This window comes from Ambystoma mexicanum, chromosome 3q (genome assembly GCF_040938575.1).
Source record: "Ambystoma mexicanum isolate Mex_15411 chromosome 3q, UKY_AmexF1_1, whole genome shotgun sequence".
Classification (NCBI taxonomy): domain Eukaryota; kingdom Metazoa; phylum Chordata; class Amphibia; order Caudata; family Ambystomatidae; genus Ambystoma; species Ambystoma mexicanum.
This window is the reverse complement of record NC_090926.1, coordinates 1146878573-1146905209: the sequence shown is the minus strand read 5'-3', so window position 1 is coordinate 1146905209 and position 26637 is coordinate 1146878573. Positions and strand designations below refer to the sequence as shown.

Sequence of the window (26637 nt, the reverse complement as noted above, 5' to 3'; positions counted from 1 at the left end):
GGTAGGTAGGGTGAACTCTATGCAGTTGTGATCGGTCCAGGGTAGCGGTGTGTTGGCGATGGAGGTGCAGCAGTTATGTTCAGCGACCCAATCGAGGGTGCTGCCTTTGGTTTGTGTTGGGCCTTGCTCCCGTGCAAGGTGGTAGGGGAGAACCCAGTGACTGCAGGAAGCAGGGTGGTAGGGGAGAGCCCATATGCCATGCCAGTTCTCGTTTTAATCAGGGGGCCCAGGGTGAACAAAATGGCCCACTGGATTAGACCTGTTTTAGTATTCAGGAACTGCACGTTTGCTGTTTCTCAACTTAGCAAAAAAAAACTAACAAAGTGGTTGCCATGGATCGGGGAGTAAGGAACCACAGTCCCTTTCCATGGTAGCCATTGGCGGTCAGGGATGCGCTGGGAACAAGTGTTCCCAGTGCCAGCAAGCAAAGCACCAGGTATGTGAGGTGGGGTAGGGGGCTAAACATGTGGAAGGTGAGGGAATGCACAGGGGCGCTCCAGCGAGGCTTGGAGCGGGTGTGTCACCATGTGGTAAAGCCCCCTTTCGATTGGCTGGGAGGTTGCCGCACCCCAAGCCAGCTTCCGATTAGTTCACTAAATTCCTACAATGTCGAGTTTTCTGATTCGGGGGCAGTTAGCATTCGTATTGGAAGGAGCTGTTATCAATGTTATATTAGTTTAATCTGAGATCTTCCACTGAACAATTAACTGTTCATGTTGGTGGCGCTCCCACTGTTTTTGCTATTCGTACTCTGAGGGGAGCTTGGACCACTGAGCCTCTTTCTGTGATGTTAATTTGGACTGCTGGGGTCTATGCAGTTACCATTCTATGTGAGTGAAGCTTGCATTTTCTGAGTCCCTTCATGTTACGGTACAGTGTTGGGGTGCTTGCACTGCACCATCCAACGCAGTTCTCTATGCAAGAGAAACTTCAGCTGCTGTGACAAACACCGTATTTACAGTAATCCTGTACTGTCGAGACCCACAATGCTCCTGTTCCATGTGATGAAGACGTCATCTACTAGGGTCCAAGTTATACCATAAACTAAGAGGCATAATTTGACATTGCTGGGAGCCATTTGGCTCCTGCTTACAGCTTAGGAGAGCCTGGTTAGCTTGATGCTCATCAGATACCAGAAGTTAATTTTGCCTGCCTGGCCAAAAATGCAACTACATGCGATATTAACTATGTTTGGTAATATGAATGAAGGCAAACACATCTAAGGGAGATCAAGCTGAATGTAATGTACATAATGGACAGAAAAGTAGTATTTGCATATATGCAGCGTGCTGTTGTACTAGCGCATAGTTTTACCAACGTAGCTCCTGCCTACCAGTTGGTGCCTAATACACAGGAGCTTTTAGTTTCTGTTCATCAAATCTATTGAGAGAGAAGCCTGCTTTTCTGTCATGATGCAGGCAAAAACACCACCCCCCACTTAAGCATTTGAGATATTCGATTATTCACAAAAGTAGCAAACTTGCAGTATCCAGTAAAGTGTTCTCAAAACTTACATGCTTAAATAGAAAATTAGGAAGTGTTTCAAATCCAACACTTGCTCAGAATAGTCTGAGGGGTGCTACTGTTAGGACAGAATATTCACAGGTGGCTAATTCCAAATACAGCCATTGTTGGAGTAATCTGGCTTAGGGTATTGTACAGTATTGTATTGCTGCTGATGGCGCCTGAAAAATGAGTCTGGACTGTCATGGTCTGACTAGCAGATCTTCCTCAGCAAGTACTGTGAAGCACAACAGGAACGGATACTGAGATCACAATCTAGTAACGGGAATCAACCACAGAAAGGAGCAGAGTCCCTGAATCTAGGAAGGATGTTAGTTTCCAGGAGAACGGTTTTTACAGAATCAGGGAATAATCAATCACCCAAAGCATGAAAAACTAAGGAATTGGGTGGGTTGAAGGAGGCAGCATGTAACCTTTCCCACAGCTATGAATTACCAAGAATTATGCATTCTTATGCATAGGCTGCAGATGTGGCATCTGCAGCCTAGCTCCGTTAATCAGCGCTGCGTCAATTTGATTGGCTGAACCCGACTACTTTGCTACCAATCTACTGCTGGCAGGCTCAAGCCGGCACACCACCTGAAAGGCCTACGAGTGCAAGGCTGGTGCCTGTCCCGAGTTCTGCCTGAGGCCAAGGCCGGGACTCCTGCCCATTTCATCCGGCTTTGCTACTAATCATATGTCAACTATTAACCTAGTGGTAATCAACAGATCACCCAATTCCATCTCCCAGGTAGGCACTTTCTACTAAAACCATTTATCAAACCTAATACTAAATTCATTATTCTTGGCCACCTTAATTTAGGTTTCAATGACCGCCAAGACCATAAAGCCGAAGCCCTCCACCCACATTAAGGGTAGGACATTAGACTGGATACTCTCGCTCAACACTACCATACCTATTGAGTCAATTATACCATTAGTCTGGACTGACCACTAGTGGGACTCTTTCCCCTCACATGCAATGAAATAGACCCCCCCTAAGACCAAGATAATGGACACCTACGAAACGAGAAACATTTGCAAGCTCTCCGTTGTGAACTTACATCCTATGGAAAGCCCTTACCCCCAACCTCACCACTAGTGACAAGCCATGTCTTCTGGTAGCACCTACCATAATTGCCTTACCACCACTATAGAAGCATTAGCAACCCTCATAACAAACAAGACAGGCAGATCAAAAAATATTTCTGTTTCAACGATGAGTTATTACCAAACGAAACTTTCACTTGAACATAACCACAAAAAATCTCAGACTCTCGTACTGCTTTCAACGCTGCAAATATAAAGCGGCAATTATTTCTCACAAAGCCACCACCTACAACACCCGTATTAGCAATTCCGCAACAGACACCAAATTGTTTTCTATCCTCAGAGTTGGAAAATCATATCCCAGCATCTAGTCCAGCTTCTCCATTGACAACTCCATCATCCCTGTATCCACAGCCGTAAAGACACTGGGAGTATACCTTGACTCTTCGCTATCTATGACTAGACAAGTCAGCGCTATCACTTCCGCATCCGCACACACCACCAAACTCATAAACGCCATTAAGCCCTACCTCTCTAAACCCAACTGCCTCTCTATAGCAAGGGCAACCATTGGAGCCAAATTGGACTACTGCAATGCACTCCTAGCAGGCACATCAGCCAAAAACATAAACAGACTACAAGTCACGCAGAACAATGCTCTCCGGGCCGCTCTTAGTATCCCAAGAAGAGAGCATATCACCCAGGTCAGGCACTCAGCCCAATGGCTCCCGGTCAAAGAACGGATCACTCTCAAAATTCTCACCCTCACTCACAAATGGCTCTCTCTCTCCGCCCCATCCTATCTATCAGAAACCATCCTCAAACCTTCCTCCTCCCGTCCCACCAGGACGCAATACCCCAACCTAATCTGCATCCCACGCATCAAAAAAGCCAAAGCCGGAGGCCTAAGTTTCCCCTACATTGCAGCCAAGACCTGGAACGCTCTCCCTGCAGATATTAGAGCGGAAAACGCACTCCCCACTTTCCGCAGGAAACTGAAAACCTCATTCCTTGCAAAACAATTGGGAAACTCAGGAATCCATGTAAATATACTGCACTGCGAATGTATGCATGCCCACTGTAAATTCTGTATTGTATGTAATTACTGTATCCTATGTAACTAAGATATTGTCTGTAACAAGCGCCACGATGCCCACGGGCTGATGTGCGCACTACAAATCTGAATAAATAAATAATAATAATAATAATAACACAAGCAAAGAATGGTGTACCACCATCCAAGATGACCTAGCATCCAAAATTGAGTTGATACAAAAGAAAATTACTAAAAGAAAACTAGCTGAAAAAAAAAAAATACCCCTTGTAACACTCCCTTCAATTGCAATGACCATAATACCCCATTAATCCATTTCACTCGAGTGTCACAAGACCAAGTGAATAATAATATTGGCAAGTTGAAAGAGTCTTAACTGCAAAGGGGGCACCTTCCCAGCTCACCTAGGTAAATCTTGTCCTCACCACCATTATCACTCATTTTATTAATGCTTCCTTCAGCACCAACCCGGTCCCAGCAAGCATGATAGCAACCTGGGTCACTCCGCTTCTTAAAAAAACCTTGACCCAGCTGTGCCTACGAATTACTGACCAATAACCATGGTCCCATTTTTACTTAAAATATGGCAAAACATTTTCACAAATTCAAATACACCTTGAACAAAACAACCTCTTTTGAGCTAGAAAATCAGGATTCAGGCTGAACCACATTAAGGAAACTGCGCTCATTGATTTGAAAAGCCAGATGGATATCACCAGAGACTCAGGGAAACTTTGTATACTTCTGTTAGACCCATCTGCAGCTTTTGAGCGTGTAGGCCACGACAAATTATGCCCCACTCAAGCCAAAGACTTGAGCTTCTCTAAAAATTCAACTGTTTGGGTTAAATCCTCTCTCTGATGGCACGTCATAGATACCCCAAGGTTCATGCCTCTCTCCAACACTCTACAATGCCTATACGAAGCTCCTCTTCTCGACATTAGATATGGGCGTCATCTATACCAACTTTACAGATAACACCCAGATCCTCATTTCTATCTCTGGGAATTATTACCAAGACACTGACCTTTAAAGTTTATGCCATTATCCCAAACTGGATGGCTTTGAACAGTATTTGCCTTAATGAGAAGAATGAGATTCTATCGTTGGAACCCAATCCAAAATAGGCACCCTTCACTCTTTACGCTATCAACATTGACGGTACGATGACTCCAGTACTCAAAGACAAAACTTCTAGGAGTATACTTAGATGTCAGCCTCACTATGGCCAAACATTTCGGCACTTGGGTCCTCCACCTATTTCACATCCAAATTAATCACATTAAGCTGCCAATGTCCTTAAATCTACAAAGTATTACTATGACCAGAGCTCTGATTCGACAACTGTAAAGCCTTACTATTAGAACATCCAACACGAACCACAGCAAGTTACAACTAATACAGAATAAAGCATTACGGGCAGCACTAGGAATATAAAAAAGTCCGACCACACCCAACATTAGGAGGGAGACTCACTGGTTACCCATTAAGGCCAGAATCATTTTCAAAACATGTGTGCTTGCTAATAAAGCCCCCACCTATACGAAGAACACGATAAAGAAAAAAAAACACCCAGCAGGATACACAGATCCAACAACAACGCACTCCTTGAGATTTCACGATTCAAATGTACTAGAGCAGGAGGCGGCAGTTTCCAAGTCCTTACCCCCAAACACAGGAACTCCCTCCCAGTATCAAAAAGGAGGAATCATTCCTAGGATTTAAAAAATCCCATATAGTATATAGTATTTATTTGTATAGCGCACGAGGCCCAGGGGCAACCGGGCGCATCACTTAGTTACAACATAGCTCTAATAGCATTGTTTTGGACAATTTGCAACTTGTTTAGGTTGCAGCAATTGGTGCCTAGGTACAGTGCATTGCAGTAATCAATCTTGGATAATACAAGAGTTCTAGCCAGAGTGACAATTGGTTGCGGAGAGGAAAGGGCGACAGGCTGTAATAAGCTTGCAGGTATATGCCGCTGCAGAAGAGTGAGTTAGTTTGTCTGGTCAGGGATAGGGTCGAGTCAATGTAGATCCCTAGGGTTTGTGTGTCCTGGGCGGTTGGGATAATATTCCCATCGATGATGAAGGACTTGAACGCAGGGTCGAGTTTGGTAAGTTTTTGTGGCGAACCAAGAATAAGGAGCCCAGTCTTTTCATCATTAAGACAGAGTCCGTGTTGAGCCATCCTACCAGGTCATCCAGGCGTGATGACATCGATAGCGAGGGGAAAAAAAAAAAAGAGGCAAGAGTGCACAGCTTCTTTAATTGGACTTTTCCTTTTAATCTTAAACTTAAACTTAATGTGAAAGACAATGAGATTGCAATATTATACGTTCATCAGGTCACAAAAGTATTATTAGCAGGCTTACCAAGATTAACAAAGGGGTTGTGTTTTAGACTCCAATATCTCAGTCTGGAGAAGACTGTAAAGGACATTGAGGAAAAAGAGTTTCCCTTTCCGTTTCCCTTTTTTTGACTACATACATGTGTAAGTATTGATAGTATATTAAGATATATCTCTATTACTTCATGATTACATCAAGAAGAACACAGACGTAACACATGTACCTCTAGCGCAATACTGGTTATAATATTCATTATTTCACAGCCTTACGCATTAGCTAGCCATTACACATCCAAAACCTGTCTTTGACAGTGTGCAAGCCTAATGGCAATACATGCAACCTAAAGCCATATTACATGACATCATTCTTTACTTACACTTGCTAGAATTCGACTACAGACACGGCAACTTATTACATAAGCCACATAGATTGTGGCTCTAAAATGCATCACGCGTATTTACAAAGAAGACCTATTGCCCCAATCAACATGGCCGACACGCAAGTGTACGTGCGGCCATATTGTTTATTTCACGTTGCTAAGGACAAACTTACGAACCGCAAACAGCACACGAACAGCACACACCGTTCGCAGTCGACACAGCAGGACGCTCTCTTCATGCTAGGCAGCGTTCTCTTGAAGATAACACGCACACAGACCGCATGCATTTTGAATCTTGGCAATCAGGTTAGCGACAAATAGCACATCACTAAGCATAGGCAAAAGACTTTTGAATGCATTTGATGTCGTGAAGAATCACTTTTGGCATAATACGGGTGACATTGCCCATGAAAATAAGGTTATACTGCACTCAACTGAATGAGATGGTGCCATGCAGGTATTCATTGAAGCACATATGTGATTACGTAAATTAGAATTCATTTAAGTAATTATGCGATCAAAGTGGAATGTCATGGCCTATAAGGTATAATCATTATTTTAAGTAAAGTATGGGAATGCTTTGTTATGCCAGAAACACATGTAATGATGGAATCTTTTTTTCTTTTCTTTGTTCTCGCATTTTTGGTAAACATCTGTTTGCCCTTGTGGGCGCCCTATTTAATTTGGCAAAATTTGTGTTCTCTTGACGCACAGTGCACTGTCTAACTTTAATCTGATAATGGTGTGTTCTATTGAATGTGGATATTGCAATAATTATGTGTGCTACACAGTAATACCCTGGCTCTGAAGAAAGAAAACTCCGAAATGCATTAGCCATACAGGTTTCACATTTTGCCTCATTCCTCAGCAATAACTTCATAGGTGGAGTTTAAACCAATGAAGTACAAAATAAATTTCAAGAAGCTCTAATTTTGAAAATTAAATCAAGAATATAATGTTTTGACAAAGCATCAAAGTGTGTCTTGTAGTTTATTGCAAACAGAAAGAAATCGACCAAATCCCAAGTGGGAAATTGGGGTGTGCGGCCCACACCGAAGGCATACATGCCTAGGTCTTTTCTCTCCATTGATAGCGAGGGAGTCAGCCGTGTAGTCACCCGAGATAGGGATTAGTATACAACTTGGTTAACAAACTAGCCAATTCCAGCCCACCAAGGACCTACGCTACTTCCACCATGGGGCGGACTGAGTTGATCTGGTAAATAGATATGTTTGCTGTATCCCATGTTTTTATTAGCGCATGTTTTAAGTACTATCTTGTAACGTTATCCACCCGTTTAATATGTACGTATCCATTTCTCATTTTAAAGCAAAAAATGTCTACACAGCGACACCTCAGGGTCTAGGTGTGTAACAAATGTAATAAATAGAACTCTAGCAGACCTCTTCACTATTAATGGACCACTGACAATCAAAAGTTGCCTCATGGAGGGGGAAGGGGGCAAATCCAAGGCGTAGCCTCTGGTATCAAGAACTGACCCGAGTGGCTAAAACATGTTCCTTTTTGCAGGCTAGCCAGTTTCTCACTTGGATTAGGGGTGGGGGACCATCTGGTTGTCTCAAGTGAGAAACTAAAGCGGGAATAGCACTGGTTTTCTTTTGAAGGTCTAAAGTGCAGGTTAGGAAGTTGCGCTATTGCCATGGTCTGATTTTGGGCTAAAGCTGACGATTGCACCCCCCCACCATCACATTGCCCACATCCACGCAATGCTGCTTTAAACTATTAATGTGTTAATTGACCAATAACAAAAAAACAATCTCCCCCATGAAAGAAGTCCCTCTACCAGTCTCACCAAGCCCCCTCTCCCACCTATCACCAGAACCTCTTGCGTCACAACTTTGCAGTTTCCCGACAACAAAGTTAAACCACATCAATGCCCCTGGAGCCGGGACCAACATGAATATCAGTAAGACCCTCAAACACCTAACCCACCACTGCCAAAACGAATCACCACTGTAGTCTTCTAAACTACTATTCCAAATCCTTCCCCTCAACACTGCAACAGGTACCCATACCTCTTTCAAAGAAAATCTATATGACAGTATAGACAGGCCGCAAAGCTTGCACTCACAGCCACCCATTGGTGGCTGGTGAGTGCAAGCCCACTTCAAGAGTAAGAAAGTGTGCTGTTTCTATCTAGAGAATGTTTACCCCGGTTATGTTCACATCTTCAATATGGACTGGTAGAGTATAAAATGAAGCCTTTGCTACACAAACTCGCTTAAGCAAAGTTGGGGCCATGATCCCGGATTACAAAAAGTATTCTGCATCTCAAGCCCAATGCAGCGTTTACTGGTACAGAGCTGGTGAATGCAGTGCAGATTCAGACAGTAGCCAGACTATAGACAACCCAGTACTAAGACTTCAGGGTCAGTGGGAACAGTAACCCTAGGACAATTACCAAACTACGGTTCCCACTTAAGGATCACCACACAGTAGGCCTCGTGGATCCCACATCGCCTGGAATACAGGCACAAATTCCCGTTTTCAATGCGCAGGAGAGGTGGGCCAGAGAAAACTTACTAAATGGGGCAAGGTAGCAGACTTAGTGTGCTCCAAGCAGAGGGGCGTGCTGGCTACTCATGGCAGGAAACTTCAACATACCCTGTCCAGTTCCTAATGCCAAGTGGTCCAGTGTCTGGAGTAAAGGGAATTTGTGCATCCTGTGAATGTCACCAAGGACACACACGACTGTCAGGGTGGAAAGACTAGGAATGAATTGGGGTTGCACTTTCATTTTAACATATGTGAAAACCACCAGAGGTTGTGGTGCTCCACTCAGACCAGACTGGTAGGGGGGCATAAATGAGTCGCAAGACGGTACCAAGCATGCACAGAAAGGATTCCGGTCCATCCACATGATAGGATCTGCATTCCCTCCTTGTACTACAAATCAGCCATGACTCACTGGTACGCATCGCACCCAATCTCAAAATCTAGCCATATCCCTCCCACATGCATACATCGTCAACCATCCACTACTAGAACTTGCATCACCTCTGCCACTAGAATGCAGCTACGTGCCACAAACAATTCTAGCTGAGCACAACTCTCATTGACTCGCATACTCTCACAACAGCACATCTCAACAGGCATCCACAAGCCAGTTGAACATGGGGCGCTAGCAGGCCCTTTGCCTCCCCAACCTACCCAAGCCCTTGGCTAAAATGCATGCACTAAACAAATGCCATAGAGCTAGATGTTAGGTAAGGGTGTCTTATACCATACTGCACACTTACCACTGTGGCAGTGAGCGAACATGTGGTTCTGCAAGAAAAAGGACGGGGTGTGTTAGTGAGGATAGAATGATAGGATGGGTCCAGAACCAGGAGGAACTGGCGTGTGTTGGCATGTGGGCGAGTTGGTTGCGTGCACTGGCTTGTTGCATCCATAAGGGTATAACTCAATGCATCCATGTTTGTCATCGGGGTTGTGGAACGGACGAGATACCACCAATCACCACACAATCGGAAGTATGGACACTAGCAGGTGTCCTGGTCATGTGGGTGGGGGTGAGGAGCATGCAAAGTTAGAGGGAGCGGACGGAGGGGACAGCTAAATGCTCAAGTGGCCTCGAATACAAAACGGGCACGCACCTTCTGAGGCACAGGGTGCGCAAGCACCCCGTCGTGTAAGATTACACGAGCCCAACCGGTCAATCCAGGATAGAGATACCAACTAACCAATACCACTAACAATTTCCTTCTCTGCATACACCTCTCAAACTCCAAACCAAACAACCACAAACCTCCAGCACAACAAACCGCACCAACCTCACTACACTGCAACAAAACAAAAAACACAGACTCGCACATCAGCACACGACTACCGGCCGCATACACCCCAGGCCCAGCCGACGGAACCACCGGGCTGAGGCTGCCAACAGCAAATCACTGCAATCTTGCACTTTTCCAGCCTCCACCCACTAACCCACCTCCCCCTCCCTCTTTCAATGTCCTTTAACATTAACATAAAAAAGTTATGTTGAGTGTGCATTGGGCGGTAGTTGGTGTGCACTGGTTTGTATCGATACAGGGATGATTGTGTCCCGGTTTATTGTATGCCGGGGTGGGGCTTTAGTGCGCAGTTTGGCAGGTAGTTATGGTCGTGAGCACTGGCTTGTTGTATCCGTAAGGGTAGGATCCAGTTCCTATTGTATGCTGTGCTAATGTTCAAGTTGATGTACTTCTTTCTGTAGTTTGTCTAGCCCACAGGCATGTATAGTACATGGGAGGTATGTTGCAGGGGACCCGTAGCAGCGTGGTTAGTACATTAGTTTACTCACAATTTTCCTCCAAGTATGTCCTCTGTGCTCAACCAATTGCAAATCACTGGCACCCTTTAATAATTCCCGCTCTGCGGGACACTAGCCGCCCCCACCAACCCTCAAGTTCAATACACTAGCTGCTCCCACAAATACCTAGTTCCATTAGCCCATCTCTGTGCAGCAAGAATTACCAGACAGTGTGCTTTCTGGGTGCAGCAAGATTAAAGAGTTATAGTGACGCATGGCCACACAAACCTAACTAAATGTGACGCATGGCTAGTCAAAGACCTTTTTCAAAACTCCTGCACTTACAAAATGTGTCCATAACATGGCCCCTGAGTACCTTTCTCAGAATAGCCAAACCCACAGCAGCCAGACCAACGAGATCAGCCTACACCAACTGAATCTCCATCCCTAAAACAGATGTGTGCAGGAGGAGCCAGCTACCCAATAATGGCTGTGTCACACTGGAACACACTACCCTCTCACATTAGGGGCATTGATTCCCAATTAGCCTTCAGGATAGCGATTAAAGCTATGCTTTTTGTATGAACAGCCCCCTCTGGTCCCAACTGCTCCGTTTGATGCACCGACCTGTAAACACCCATGTTGTAACCCATTTCTAAAACCGTACGTACTTTCACTAACCATGATCAATGTAACCCTACTGTAACTAAGACAATCAAAAGCACCTCAATGACCATGGGATGTTGGTACGCTCCACAAAGGTAAAAAATTTAAAATAAATAAGTCTAGATGTGGGCATGGATAGAATTAATTAATCTTATGTGCTGCATGGTTAGGAGAGGAGTGTGACGTGATGGATTAGTGGCTTTCCTTCAGCTCCCATTGGCATTGCTGGTCATTTTGAGTTGAACAGCCAAGTTCAGTCCTACTAAAGTTGAACAGCCAAGTTCAGTCCTAAATGTGAGATGGTCTTCAGTTGTCCCAATTTCCTTTGATTGCCAATTCATGAACACAATGCCAGACTTTCTGGCATTCCAAAGTAAAGGCTGTGTGCATAGTCAATTCTTGATAAAACTATGGAAATGATTGTGAGAGTTGTGTGGGGACAATAGACAGGGCAGCATTCCTCAATTAATCTCAGTAGGTAGAAGCATTTCTTTGTAATAACGTTGACTCATGGTTCCAGTGAGAGTTGTCCATTAAAAGTGGTCATTGCTTTAGACGATTCATTGAGTCATGCGTGCATTCCAAGTTAAAATTGCCCTGCTATTGTAGATACGTCAAATACATAACCATGAAAAATAAAAGCAATCAGATACAACACTTCCATTTTTGCACTACTTCCCACAGTCCGGTGCTTGCAAACCAAAGCTACAAAAACACCTGTCGCAAACAATATCTCTACAAATTATAGCAGTGAAGATATGGGTGTACGTGCCTGCCTTGCAGGCTGGATTTGAATCACAGCTTCGCCACTTAAAAGTGCGTGTTCCCAGGCAAACCATTCGTATTTGAGCGTGCCTTATCTGTCCAAACTAAGTCCCGAAAACGGTTTCCACTCGCACTGTAGTCTACTCCAAAAAACCCTCACTCATGATATTTATTGCCACATATGTAATAAGTGTTCATTCACGTTCTGAACATAAGCTTCACTGATACTGGAAGATGACAGCTACCCAAGAACTGCTTTTAATACTTGTTCATGGGTTTCCTCAGCTACCCAAGATCTGCTTTTAATACTTGTTTATGGGTTTCCTTCAAGTGTTTAAAGTTGCGAGTGACAACTTCAGGCCTGCTGCTTTAAACGTAAAAGAAAGATTTACTTAGGAGTTACGGGGACACATTTCAGACGGATGTGTGTACTGTAGAGTTAGAAATTTGCTCACGCTACTAGCAATCGTCCGAAATTGGATCTGTTCGTGATGATGAGAATCAACAGGTGAACTTTCGGGATTGGCGAGCAGGCACATTTACAGTAGCATGGAGGAACATTCGAAAGACTATGCGATCGCTTGTCCGACAGCCCTATAGTCAGATTAAATAGGGTGAATATAAAAGGCTTCAATGGTCACAAGCGCGGAATATTTTTGGTGATTTACGACGGGCATGTCCAAGGGTCCTGCGAGGATGAGGCTAACGAGGAGCAATTAGCTGGCATAAGACGACCCCGGAACGCCAAAGAGACAGCTGTAGAAATGTTACAGTCAGGGAAGATGTCTGCCCGAGCCAGAGTGAATCATGCCTGCCAAACAAAGCTAAGCCAGAGTCCCAAGCCTCCACCAAACGCCCCTCCAACACAACCTCAACCAGCTGTACCGCAGCTTTAAAGAAAGCTTGCACACATGCGATGCCGCTGAAACTTTCCTCTTACCTTTTCACCGGACCCGCGATCCTCAATCAAGTGCACTTCGTTCACGTGGGGTTTCCGCAGTACACCAACAGGATCCTTTATCAACGCGCCAGGCCGCCAGCCGGAAGTACTACTGCTGCCCTGAGAGCGAAACGACCCGGCAACGTGCTGCGTCACTTCCAGCCAGTTGCGTAAAAGGTCATGAAGGAAAAGAGAGCGCGCCCATCAAGCTGTAGAGACGACATCTTGAAATGTCGCACGGTCTTACGCAGCCGAATACCAAGCACATGAATACAGACATGACTATTACTATAACGTGTAAACGGCATCTAGTAAATGAACTAAAAATGTACTTCTAGTCTATCAACATGTTTTTCTGTAATGTTTCTATTGCGTTACAGCGGGTTGTCTTACCTTTGGTATTTTCTGTTCCATGTTACTAGGAAAGTCACCACAGAAGGTGGCAGTCATTGCTAATGCCTTCAGAGTGTAATTTATTTTGTTTACTGCCTAAAATAAGAGTAATGATGTTTCTGTATCACTGGCTAAATATGTGTCAAGCAATACAGATCTATACTTAAGAATAGCAAACAATCTAATATCCCTCTTTAACAACCAATAATAAACACTCAACATTTTTGAAGTGTAAATGATGGCATGACGCATGGAGGTGAGGAAGATATATTTATTACCTTGTACATATATTATATTAGGGGAAAAGATAGGGTATACATCGAGCTCCGCCAACTGACAGACGTTGACTATGAGTTATTCAAACGCTCGCTATGTTTCTCTTTACGAGCGTGTGTCTGCATTCCATGGAGCACTCGCTTGTATTCTTCTCGTGCCTTACACGTCATGACAGACGTGTGTAAACAAAACAGTACAATACAACACATCTCCCCTCCTTAACTTATCTTGACAAAATAACTAAACTCCCAACTATTTTACAAGCTACATATTATCATACATGCCAACACTCCAGATTTAGGCAGGAGACTCCCGATTTTTGATAGAAAAAACGGGCTATTTTTTACTGTCTCCCGCCTAAAATAATTATAACTCCAATGCAATCCTATGGGAAAAATACTTTCTCCCGATTGCTGTCGTAAAATCTCCCTCTTAGGGCTTGACGAATGTTGGCATGTCTGTAATATGGTCAAAGATCAATGTCCCCACACAAAGTCCTTCATGACACGAGGATCATAAATGACCCTTCCTCTCCTTGTCGTGCGCGAAGAATCTGTTTTAGGTTTTGGCAAGGAAATTACTGACAAATTCTTCTTACTCACTACAACCTTACACCGCTTTCCAATTTCACACAATTCCTTACCACTACCGTCCTCTCTAAGATTTCCACCATGTTCTGGTGGATCCACTCTGGGTGTTTTCAATACACATACCCTTTCCAAATTCCATACCCTTCCATCCTCCACTCTTACTGCATGCTTGAATACTTCAATCACACCAACAGGTTTTGACCATTTACATGGACCATTCCTTAGAACTGGTGTGAGTTTAATCCTCTGCAAAAGCACGGTGAATGAACTGAGGCACAGCAATAAGCAACAAATGTTGCAATGATTCAATTATATGTAAGGAAACATCAATGAGTATAATGTAATCAAAGTAATTCAAATAATAAACAATTGTGTGAAGTACACAATTCAGTGTTCCATTTTATATAAACAACATATACTGGTATTTCAACATACACTAGTTCTTTAGTTGGTACAAATTCTAATAACAGTGAAGGAAACTGCTTCAAGTGCTTTGTATTTCAACAGCAATTTCATTAACATAGTAACCATCTCATGACAAAAATTCAAAAATTCACAAAATATCAAAAAAATCAAATCAAGTCCCAATATATGAGTAGACTTCAATTGTGTGATGTTTATATTACAAATGTCTTCTCTTCTTAACTACGCGTTTCGGGCGGTAAACACCCTTCTTCAGGTTATATATATTGGGTGAAGGCTCTCTAAATCCCTCCTGCAAATAATTACAAAAAATATTTCAATAGGAGTTACCATTTTTAAGTATATAAGTAATAATACTGAATTCCTTAACGGCATAAAATGGCACTAACCTTGTTGGTGGACCTGGAGTTAAGTCCAAATATTTACATTCTGGTAGACTGTAAATTAACTGAAAAACATATGTGCATATGTGTTATTCAGAAATGGAAAAGAGTGAATTGTGGCTAAGGGGGAGCAGGCGCCATAATCATAGCGCTGGGTCCCCCTGTTGCCACACATGGTTAAATACAACAATGCAAATATACCCACTGCAAACAGTCTAAATCTTACCTAAAAGTTATATTTGACCAAAGTCAATCTGTTTAAGTCGGCAAAGGAAACTTGGTGGATTCTCGAAGTGCCGGATTAGATTCAAATACCAGACCTGTAACATATATTATATGCTAAATTACGAAATTCCCTAACATATTTCGATGTGTATGTAATTAAAGAGAGACAGCCTACCTGTCTCAAGAGCAGCATTCAGTGTATCATCTGTCCTGCTGCGAGTCACAACAAAATCACTCAATTCATTCGTGTATACGAGTTGAAGAAAAAAGTCTCTGCTGCAAAACCAAAACAGAGTATGCGATATGCGGATGCTGTATATATGGCCATAGCTTTAAATAATTGTTTTCTGTCTCATAATTTGAAGATACCTTGAACATATAAGTCCACTCAGAATTCTTTTCTCTGCACGATCCAATGTCTGTTTACCTCCGCCGTCTCAATTGAAGAAACGCGGGTTCCATAGTAATGTTTCTACCTTAAATGTCCTTCTATTATTTCTATGACTACTCGAGTACGGGCGCCATCTTAGAATGGATCAGGATGCTGATTCCATAGTAATGTTTGTGCCTTAAATGTCCTTCTATTGTTTCTATAACTACTCAAGCGCGAGCGCCATCTTAGAATGGATCGAGACGCAAATAGATGTGTACGTCTAGTTTTCTGCCTGGTCTATTTATGCTCGTAAACGATACCAAATTTTTAAGGAAATATTATTATAATGTAAGTAGTTCAAAGTATAACTTATGTTTTGTTGTGATATTTCAACATCAATATAACAAAAAATTACATCATAATACTGCAGGTGACAACAAGGGTAACTGTTTTAACAAAGCCCCCTATCACAACACAAAATCAGTTGACAAATATACAGTGCATACCACTTACTAAGTGTGGGTACATGGTTCCAAAGAGGCACAATGGTGTACTGTACCTATATATTAGCTTCAGAGAAAGAGAATCTCAATCCATTTAGCGCTGATTTCAACAGAATTGCATTTTCACATCACTTCCCACTTAAAATATCACAAAAAACAATTCAAATCCCAATCAATATTCATTCCACGGGGATACATAGTATCAAGTTTCTCGATCCAAAAGATCTCTCTCTGTTGTAATAATTTCATCAGATTGCCCCCCCGTCTGGGGAGTTTAACCGATTCCAAAATCACAAATTTCATCTGTGCAATGGTGTGTCTTTCTGTCATAAAGTGTTGTGCTACCGGTGACTTTGTAGAACAATTCCTAATGTTTGACTTATGTTCTCCCCATCTCACTTTAGCTTTTCTACTGGTGAGTCCGACGTAATATATGCCACAAGGGCATTTTATTCCATATATTACATTTTTCGTGTCACAGGTAGATGTATGAAATAATGAAATGTTTTTACCATTGTGGTAATACTGCATGATGTATGAAATAATGAAATGTTTTTACCATTGTGGTAAAAACATTTCATTATTTCATACATCTACCTGTGACACGAAAAATGTAATATATGGAATAAAATGCCCTTGTGGCATATATTACGTCGGACTCACCAGTAGAAAAGCTAAAGTGAGATGGGGAGAACATAAGTCAAACATTAGGAATTGTTCTACAAAGTCACCGGTAGCACAACACTTTATGACAGAAAGACACACCATTGCACAGATGAAATTTGTGATTTTGGAATCGGTTAAACTCCCCAGACGGGGGGGCAATCTGATGAAATTATTACAACAGAGAGAGATCTTTTGGATCGAGAAACTTGATACTATGTATCCCCGTGGAATGAATATTGATTGGGATTTGAATTGTTTTTTGTGATATTTTAAGTGGGAAGTGATGTGAAAATGCAATTCTGTTGAAATCAGCGCTAAATGGATTGAGATTCTCTTTCTCTGAAGCTAATATATAGGTACAGTACACCATTGTGCCTCTTTGGAACCATGTACCCACACTTAGTAAGTGGTATGCACTGTATATTTGTCAACTGATTTTGTGTTGTGATAGGGGGCTTTGTTAAAACAGTTACCCTTGTTGTCACCTGCAGTATTATGATGTAATTTTTTGTTATATTGATGTTGAAATATCACAACAAAACATAAGTTATACTTTGAACTACTTACATTATAATAATATTTCCTTAAAAATTTGGTATCGTTTACGAGCATAAATAGACCAGGCAGAAAACTAGACGTACACATCTATTTGCGTCTCGATCCATTCTAAGATGGCGCTCGCGCTTGAGTAGTTATAGAAACAATAGAAGGACATTTAAGGCACAAACATTACTATGGAATCAGCATCCTGATCCATTCTAAGATGGCGCCCGTACTCGAGTAGTCATAGAAATAATAGAAGGACATTTAAGGTAGAAACATTACTATGGAACCCGCGTTTCTTCAATTGAGACGGCGGAGGTAAACAGACATTGGATCGTGCAGAGAAAAGAATTCTGAGTGGACTTATATGTTCAAGGTATCTTCAAATTATGAGACAGAAAACAATTATTTAAAGCTATGGCCATATATACAGCATCCGCATATCGCATACTCTGTTTTGGTTTTGCAGCAGAGACTTTTTTCTTCAACTCGTATACACGAATGAATTGAGTGATTTTGTTGTGACTCGCAGCAGGACAGATGATACACTGAATGCTGCTCTTGAGACAGGTAGGCTGTCTCTCTTTAATTACATACACATCGAAATATGTTAGGGAATTTCGTAATTTAGCATATAATATATGTTACAGGTCCGGTATTTGAATCTAATCCGGCACTTCGAGAATCCACCAAGTTTCCTTTGCCGACTTAAACAGATTGACTTTGGTCAAATATAACTTTTAGGTAAGATTTAGACTGTTTGCAGTGGGTATATTTGCATTGTTGTATTTAACCATGTGTGGCAACAGGGGGACCCAGCGCTATGATTATGGCGCCTGCTCCCCCTTAGCCACAATTCACTCTTTTCCATTTCTGAATAACACATATGCACATATGTTTTTCAGTTAATTTACAGTCTACCAGAATGTAAATATTTGGACTTAACTCCAGGTCCACCAACAAGGTTAGTGCCATTTTATGCCGTTAAGGAATTCAGTATTATTACTTATATACTTAAAAATGGTAACTCCTATTGAAATATTTTTTGTAATTATTTGCAGGAGGGATTTAGAGAGCCTTCACCCAATATATATAACCTGAAGAAGGGTGTTTACCGCCCGAAACGCGTAGTTAAGAAGAGAAGACATTTGTAATATAAACATCACACAATTGAAGTCTACTCATATATTGGGACTTGATTTGATTTTTTTGATATTTTGTGAATTTTTGAATTTTTGTCATGAGATGGTTACTATGTTAATGAAATTGCTGTTGAAATACAAAGCACTTGAAGCAGTTTCCTTCACTGTTATTAGAATTTGTACCAACTAAAGAACTAGTGTATGTTGAAATACCAGTATATGTTGTTTATATAAAATGGAACACTGAATTGTGTACTTCACACAATTGTTTATTATTTGAATTACTTTGATTACATTATACTCATTGATGTTTCCTTACATATAATTGAATCATTGCAACATTTGTTGCTTATTGCTGTGCCTCAGTTCATTCACCGTGCTTTTGCAGTGAATCTTCCCAGTTTCAGTATTTCCTAGTAAAGGTAGCACTTTACTCTCTGGGAGCACCTAAAGTTGTTTAGTAAAATCAACAAATTAGACTGACTTTAGAACTTAAAATCATAAATTCCTTAAATCTAATGGTGTGCATCTCTACACTTCACCCACTTGTGAGTTTAATCCTCACCAGTCCCCCAACTACCAGTGGCACCCTATTAGCGTTCTTACCTGTAGACCTGTGATGAGCTTCCTTGTTCTTCAACTGCATTTCTCTAATGTTCTCACATGCATCTCCAAAATCTTTCTTCAATACAGTCATTCTTTTCATCCAAGGTGGAGTCAACTTAGTGTTGGCTTTCCGACCTCTACTCATTTCAAATGGTGATAGACCTGTCGTGCAATGTGTTGTGAAGCGGTGAGCATTTATCGTCTGCCTAACTGCTTCTTCCCACTTCACTCCATTGGCCCAAGCCCATCGCACAGCATCCTTAAGTACCCTGTTGAAGCGCTCAACCATTCCATTTGTCTGCGGGTGATATATGGCACTCCTTTTATGCATAATGGAATTTTTTACACAAAATCTTTTCATCTCCCTTGACGGAACTGAACTCCATTGTCCGTTAATATGCTTTTGGGTAAACCTTCCCTTCCACAAACCTCCGTTAAAAATTCAACCACCATTTTGGCGGTCATGCATGGTTTGATCATGACCTCTACCCACCTAGTCAAAAGATCAATGATTACTAGGCAATATTTCTGCTCACCTCCACTGTAAATCGGACCCAATAAATCCATACCAAGATCTTCCCAAGTGTTACCTGGAATATCTGTGACTACCATAGGATATTTCTCACTCACACATCCCCTATCACTCTCTTTTCAAAGGATACAGTCGCGTATGACTCTCTCGATCTGTAGATCATATCCTGGCCACCAGAAATCGTCACATATTCTTTGCTTCATCTTCACTATGCCCTGGTGGCCTTCATGTCCCAATTCGATAATTCTCTTGCATAGACTTGTGGGTGGAATAATTCTGTCGTTCCTCATAATCCTGTTATTCTCCACTTTGAGCTCATTGGCAACTTTCCAATATTCTGACAGTCCGTTTTCTTCATATTTGGTCTTCATTAAAGAGTTTCCACTTAGAATGATCTGCCTCAATTCTAGAAACGTTTTGTCCAACTCTTCTGCCTCTTCCCATTCCTTCTCCGAAATAGACAATCCTTCAATGTTGAGCACAACTTCAGACTTCATCTCCTCATCATCATCTATCTCAGAGACATTAGTAAGTCTTGAAAGGCAGTCCGCAGCACAATTTCTTGTGCCCGGTACATATCTCACCACACAATTATATTCTTGCAGGAGTATGACCCATCTTTTTATACGATTAGAGACATTATCCAATCCGTTATTCTTTATGACATGGACCAGTGGTTTGTGGTCCGTACGGAATTCCACTTCCGCACCCCAAATAAAGTTCAGGAATTTCTCAGCAGCCCATTTGATGGCTAATGTCTCCTTTTCAATAGCTGCATATGATGTTTCCGCCCCTTTCAACAACCTAGATGCAAATGCAATCAGTCTCTCCTTGCCACGAATCTCCTGTGTGACAACTGCTCCCAGAGCCACATTGCTGGCATCCGTCGTGATAACAGTTTTCTCACCACTTCTGAAGTTCCTCAAAGATGGTGTTTTGTTCAATTCATGTTTTATCCACATAAATTCTTCTTCACACTCTGTGTCCCATGCAAATGTTTTTTCTTTCAAAAGTTCGCGAAGTGGAATGGTGTGCATAGCAAAATCACGCATGAATTTTGAGTAGTACTCGGCCATGCCAATAAAAGTACGCACTTCTTCTTTAGATTTGGGTCTTGGCATATTTTCAATAGCATGTAGTAGTTGTTTCTTTGGTGGTACACCTTCAGATGATATGGTATGTCCCAAATATTCGATTTCACTACAATTAATCTTACATTTTTCCTTACTTAAAGTCATGCCAGCATCACATAGCTTCCTGCATACATGTCGTAGTCTCTCATTATGTGTTTTTTGGTCAACAGCATGAACTAAAATGTCATCTTGGAAACAGATGATGCCATGGTCACCTTCAAATAATTTATGCATAATCTTTTGAAAGACAGATGCAGCTGATATGAGTCCAAAAGGTAGCCTTTTATATTGATATAATCCATCTGGCGTGATAAATGCTGTCATACACCTAGATTCTTTATGCAGCTTCACCTGGTGATATGCTGAAGATAAATCGAGAGTGGAGAAGTGTTTAGATGGACCAATAGTAGAAACTACTTCCTGGATGTTAGGGAGAGGGTGCCTATCTGGTATCACACATTTATTTAGTTCCCTCATGTCGACACATATCCTTAGCTTCCCAGATTTCTTCCTCAGTACAACTAAAGGAAGCACCCATTCACTGGTATCAAAACTCTCTATAACACCCTGTTCCTCTAGGTTCTTCAACTCCTTTTTCACCTCTTCTCTCATAGAAAGAGGAACATTACGTCATTTTTGTGCCACCGGAATGTATCCGGGCTTCATCTTGATTTTATGTGAGAAACCTCCCAGACAGCCTATCTCATCTTTGAAGACGCCTTTCATCACCTCATCAGTATTCTTTGTGCTCTTCATTCCGGTGGATTTACTTATTGCTTCATTTTCAATGTTCAACACAGTTTCGTCGGCACTGGCATCTAATTTAACCTTGAGTTTACTTTGGTGGGTCCAACTTAACAAAGGAATTCTCCCAGCTCTCGTAATGTAGATCTTTCCATTCACCTTCCTATCTTTAAACTTGAGTGCACCCCAAAACCAGCCAATAACGTCTATTTTAACGCACCATAGGCTCTGGGCTTAACGTCCGGTTCATGCAAGTATTCATGTTTTTTCTTGTCCCACTTATCTTGCGGTATAAGAGTGTATTTGGCACCGGAATCAATCATCATGTGCATATTTACTCCGCCAACACATACGGTAGCCTTCGGACTCTCCATTTCTTCTTCATGTTGCTCATCAGATATAACAAATACACATTCATCTTCATCACCATCACTGTGGTTATCATCACCAATCCAATTCATAGAGGTATTCTGTGCTTTACAACATCTGGCGTAATGGCCCTTGCCCTTACATTTACCACATATAATCTTCAAGTCTGGGCACTCAGGGTTATCTTGCCAATGATCTGTACTGTCACACCTGAAACACCTGCCAGTATTCCTCCTCCTTGGACTACTCCTCTGTTTGCGTGGACTCCTCCTTGCATATGTCTTGGATACTCCTTTGTTTTTCTTGTCCTCGTTCCACATTGATCTGCGAGTCTTCTCTGACTTGCTTCTGCTGCTCGTCATATCTGTCACTTGGGCTACTGATTCACTACCTTTATTAGCATGGACGGGAACACTGCTGTTCAGATTATCGTGTTTGATTTCAGTAGACTGCATTCTGTCCTCTAATTCGCGAACACATTTTTCCGTATGTTCAACTTCTTTGGCTATCCTCAAAACTGTATCAAGGGATGGATCATACTCAGCCCACAACTTTTCTCTCAACTTACTGCTCCTGCACTGCAACATGAACTGGTCACAAAGTTTTTCATCCACTTGTGCATTAAAATTACAGGTTCTGGCTAATTTTCTCAAAGTGGTTATGTATTGCTCAACACTTTCACCTTCCTCCTGAACTCTCTTACCAAACTTGTAGCGTTCAAGGATAGTGCTCACTTTCTTTTCATAGTGTTTGCTCATCTTTTTTTTTGAACATTCATATTCATTTAAATCCGCACTTTCTTTAGGAGACAGTTGAGGCAAGTCCTCAAACTTTTCTTGGCCAGCTGGACCCAGGCAGTGTAACAAAAGTGATTTATTTTTTTCCACACTACAATTCTGACTGCATATCACACCTGAGTAGTGCTCAAAAGCTTTAATCCATCTCTTCCATGGGATAGCAGGTTCCCCCACATCTGATAGAAGGAACATGGGAGGTGGGACACCGCTAAAAGACATGATGATTAGGTTGATACAGAGTTAATATTTGCAATTGAGAGGTAATATCTCTGATTGCTGGTCCTGTCAACGCCACACAGCTGATAATGCGGTAATATTAAGCACCAGGAACACAGAAAGTCTAAGTAGCACTCTATTGTAGTAATTGTTGTATCGTAGGAGGTATGAAGAGACAATGTATTTCACATCTATGCTTCCCAGGAGTCTCATATGCTTGCTGTGTATAAACCAAACTGCAGATCAGCAGTGAACAATGTTTTGTGAAGGCTTTATAAGCTTAAACTTGACATTCTGGACTTGCGCAACATTCATGTATTGTCCATGCACGTGTGTCAGCAGTATACTTGCAGTGCAATGAAAGACTGCCGGTCTATAAGGCACAGTGCAGTAATTTCAAGAGCGAGTGCTCATCTACACTGCGTACAGTGGTAATCAGGATTTGCTGTGATAAGCGAGTTGGTGAGGGGCGTGTTTAATGTCCAGAAGAAATTACAGCAAGACAGTGTGGCCGGGACTTACTTGTGAGATAGAGCAGCTCGCAGATTGGCTTATCAGCTTGCAGATTGGCCCCACAAACATCCGCTGCAGCCGCTGCTACGTTCGGGCGAACGGAGCAGCCAGCAGCATGGGACCTGCCACAGCCAGACGATCAACGTTGCAGCCGCTGCTACGTTATATAAACGGAGCGGCCCGGCGCCCACGGATAAAACGGCCTCAGCAGCGAACAAAGGTGCAAAACTTCATCAAAGGAGGCGGCGGAGCTCGATCCTCGTCGCCACTTGAAGTGTAAATGATGGCACGACGCACGGAGGTGGGGAAGATAGGGTATACATCGAGCTCCGCCAACTGACAGACGTTGACTACGAGTTATTCAAACGCTCGCTATGTTTCTCTTTACGAGCGCATGTCTGCATTCCATGGAGCACTCTCTTGTATTCTTCTCGTGCCTTACACGTCATGACAGACGTAAACAAAACAGTACAATACTACAATTTTCAATGACCCCTGTATTAGCACATTGTATTTAAAAATATACAATAACAAATAATAATTTCAATTAATTCAATAAATCAATCAAATAAATGTATCTCATAGTCTGGATTCCTCCAGTTCTTCTTCCTCTAATACAAACTCATTCCAATTCGCTATTCAGAAATCCACTACAAATGTTATCAAACATTTTGCTTTTCTTCTGCAAGTTCATAACTGCTCTTTCAATATTTCTTATTGAATACATTTCCTCTAGCCAAGCATCTCTCATTGGAATGATTGCCGTTTTCCAGTTCCGTGGAATTAACCTTTTCGCAACCATCGAAGCCTTCAAGATCCACGTCACTTGATGATACGACAGATCTTCCAGGTCAGTATCCTCACCCAAAATTAGAGGTCCAAAATCATATTCTCTGTTTTCACCCACGACTTTATTAATCACATCTGCCATCCCGCGCCAGAATGCTTTTACTTTATAGCAAACCCATAGCATATGCTCAAGTGAACCTCTTGTATGTCCACATCCCCAGCAGGTATCTGTCAGACGCAGACCTTGTTTGTACATGCGTACTGGTGTCCAATAGACTCTGTTTAGCAACTTCACCTGCTGAGCCCGCTCTCCAATGTTCAACGACATGCGGGGGATATTTCTACACAGTGCCTCCCAACGAGTTGCAGTCATTTCTTCCTGAAGGCACTGTGACCAAAAACTCAAAAGTTTTGTATTCCCACTTGATTTTTTACTCAGGAGTTTGTACATCCCAGATGCCTTATGATCACGGTCCCCTGCGCATAACAGAAACCATCAGATCAGAATCATTTAGAACCATCCATGATAAAACTCCTCCTAGCATCCGATACTCCCCCTATCTACAGCCCGTCAGACCGTATTTGGATCTTGATGCACAAAATGAGAGCCAAGTTCCTCCTTCAAACAGGCCACCAATCATCTTTACTCCTTCCAGAAACCAATTCAGCCAAAATATGGTTTTGTTGTCGATTTTAACAGCAGGATTTAGCCAAATAGATGAAGAACCCATCAGGCCTGGGTCCATATCGAGAGACAAGGCTATATCTTTCCAGGTAGTCCTTAGAAAGTCAGTCAACTCAGACCTCTCACTCCAACCTTTGCTCGTGGTGGATAGTAAAGCCAATGGATTCAGAGGACCGGCCATGCTGACCTGGGCCATCGACCATTCAACAAATGACTCAATTAAGAATGGTAAGAAGTCCCTTGCCGTGAAATCGTAATGATATCTGGCAAAGTTCGGAATATTTAAACCTCCTCTTTCACTCTGGAGCTGTAATTTCCAAAGTTTTAACTTTGGCACCTTTTTTTCCCACAAGAACGATTGAATCATACCATCAAGTTTTTTCAACATTGATTTCCTTCTCGGAAGGGTGAACATGCTCATGACATAAGTTATCTTTAGCGCAGCCGTCATTTTCAGTGCATTCACTTTTCCACCATGTGACAAATTAAGAGAATCCCATTGTTCAAACTCTGCCGATAATTTCTCCATCGTTACTTTCATATTCACATCCATCATGTCTTTTATATCTCTCTTCTCCGATCTGATAGCCACCACCAAAGGCTACAGGGAAAGAACAAAGCAAAGGCGACAGTGGGCAACCTCTACGTGTCCCTCGGAGTAATTCAATCTTTGATGAAATCTTGCCATTCGTTAATACCTCAGCCGTTGGGTTCATATAAAGCAATCTCACCCAGCTCATAAATTCCTTACCAAAATTCATTCCCTCCAGAGTTCTGAACATAAAGTCCCAATATACCTTGTCAAAGGCTTTCTCTGCATCCAGCGAAAGAGCAGCTGATCCCACATTTAACTTGCTTGATTCTGACATTGTTTATAGAAGCTTTTGCATATTTGTCGCTGAAACTCTTACTTTCACGAAGTCGGCCTGATTTGGATGTACCAATTTTGATAAGACTTTCTCCAGCCTGACGCCAACACTTTTGAAAGGACAGCGACAGAGTGGTCAGGCACCTCAGGAGTGCTCATTCAAAGGACTCTGGATGGCGCTTTTGGTGTGTGTTAAAACTGCAAGTCCCAGAAGCAAGGCTGTAGTCGAGGGTACACGTGGGGGGGGGTGGAGTCCACCCACTGTATTCAGAAGGGAGACTCAGTCCACCCCAGCTAAAATGAGAAACATTGAAATTGAAAGTCCTCTTTTAATTTATGAATTAAAGTCGACCTTGGCGATCAAATCAGAGTCATCAGACTTGCAGGCTGGACACTTCACCACTGCACTATATAACCTGTTGAAAAAGAACAAACAATTAAAGGTGAAATGTCCCATTTCAGTACTTCAAGTCCCAGGGAAAACATTTGTATTGGTTCTTGGAGTTTAAAACATGCACACCTTTCAATGATTTCAAAAACACTATTAGAAGAAAATATCCTCTCTTGGTGTTGTGTGTGTGTTGATTTTATGAAAGGCAAATGCCATTCGTCCTGCGCAATTTGGGTGGTTATGCAAAGCCAATTTAATGAAATGTGCATATTTCACCTTGATATGCTAATTTCTGGTGATGTCACATCCCATTGCGTTTGTTGATGAGTCCCCCCACTTTAATTTTTAGGACTTGACCCCTGACCAGAAGGCCCTAGGAAAGGGCAGCGTGAGATGTCAGAGTGGTCCTTCAAGGGTCACGTTAAATCCCTTGTACACTCTAAATTCTCTGACCCATTGCTGAGACAAAGCTCAGGGATGGGAACCCTGCTTTCTGATAAGATTGTGAA

General features: G+C 42.1%; 1 protein-coding gene across 1 annotated transcript in view; it reads right to left on the bottom strand.

Annotated features, from left to right (window-relative positions):
* Positions 1 to 13186, bottom strand: part of DDX39A (DExD-box helicase 39A) — a 44085-nt gene extending 30899 nt beyond the window's left edge. Inside the window, exon 1 of the mRNA XM_069603972.1 lies at positions 12969 to 13186. The gene's annotated coding sequence lies outside the window, so the exon portion shown is untranslated. The remainder of the gene's footprint in view (positions 1 to 12968) is intronic.
* Between the last annotated feature and the right edge of the window lie 13451 nt (positions 13187 to 26637).